Source organism: Corapipo altera, unplaced genomic scaffold, assembly GCF_003945725.1.
Source record: "Corapipo altera isolate COAL_440 unplaced genomic scaffold, ASM394572v1 75, whole genome shotgun sequence".
Classification (NCBI taxonomy): domain Eukaryota; kingdom Metazoa; phylum Chordata; class Aves; order Passeriformes; family Pipridae; genus Corapipo; species Corapipo altera.
In genome coordinates, this window is record NW_020884887.1 from 4,937,791 (window position 1) to 4,938,145 (window position 355).

Sequence of the window (355 nt, forward strand, 5' to 3'; positions counted from 1 at the left end):
AGAGCCATAAAATAAACCTACAGGTTGCACACACAGCACGCATCTGGGGCTTGTGCTCGCATTTTCATCTGGGTATCGCCACAAGCCGCAAGGCACAGGGGATGGACCGGGGTGTGTGACGATGCTGCAGTGAAAGGAACGAACCGCAGGTCTCAAACAGGGAAACGAAGCCGAACGCTAAGAGAGAATCATTCTCATCTTCTCATTCACGGCCGCACACCCTTAAACCGGGGATCGCCAGATCCTCCAGCCCAACGCGTTCCTGTCCCCCGCGGCCGCACAAGCGCGGGACACCCCCGGCTCCCGCCGGGAAGCGCCGCCCGAGCTGCCGCCCCTCGCCCCGCTGCCGGCGGGG